Source organism: Lottia gigantea (genome assembly GCF_000327385.1).
Source record: "Lottia gigantea unplaced genomic scaffold LOTGIsca_45, whole genome shotgun sequence".
NCBI classification, from domain to species: domain Eukaryota; kingdom Metazoa; phylum Mollusca; class Gastropoda; family Lottiidae; genus Lottia; species Lottia gigantea.
Genome location: NW_008709577.1, coordinates 1,018,226 through 1,018,754, shown reverse-complemented (window position 1 = coordinate 1,018,754; position 529 = coordinate 1,018,226).

The following is a 529-nucleotide window of genomic DNA, read 5'->3' as shown; positions in this document are numbered from 1 at the left end:
AATGAAATAGATTGTATAATAGAACCAGTAAAAAAGAGATGATTTTGAGTTTTTTCTGGTGTCTGTCGACCAATTTTGATGTGGTTTGTTCGTCCAAATACTAAGATGTATCTCTAAGAATACATAGTTGTCTGTATGAACTGAAAAATATAATGTAAGTTTTCATTAGAATTTATCTACTGCATAGCACTATAGTTACCATCATATAAAGTTTACTGTGGTAAAATATCAATGAAAATATCAATATTACATTTATCATATTGTCTGAAACAAAATATTAAGAAATTATAGAAATATACTTACTCCGTCAACATCAAACATGGCTACCCCTTTACCTTCATGATCAGCCATCTTGAAAGATGCTAGAAAAATAAATATATGAAATTATATCGACTGATAGAGCGTTAACCTTATTATGCATTATTTCCATTCTGAATATATTTGTACCTCAAGAATCTTTTTTTGGTTAACAATTTTTTATTATCTCCCCCTTGATTGAACCTGAAGGTTTTTTTTAAAACCACCACAC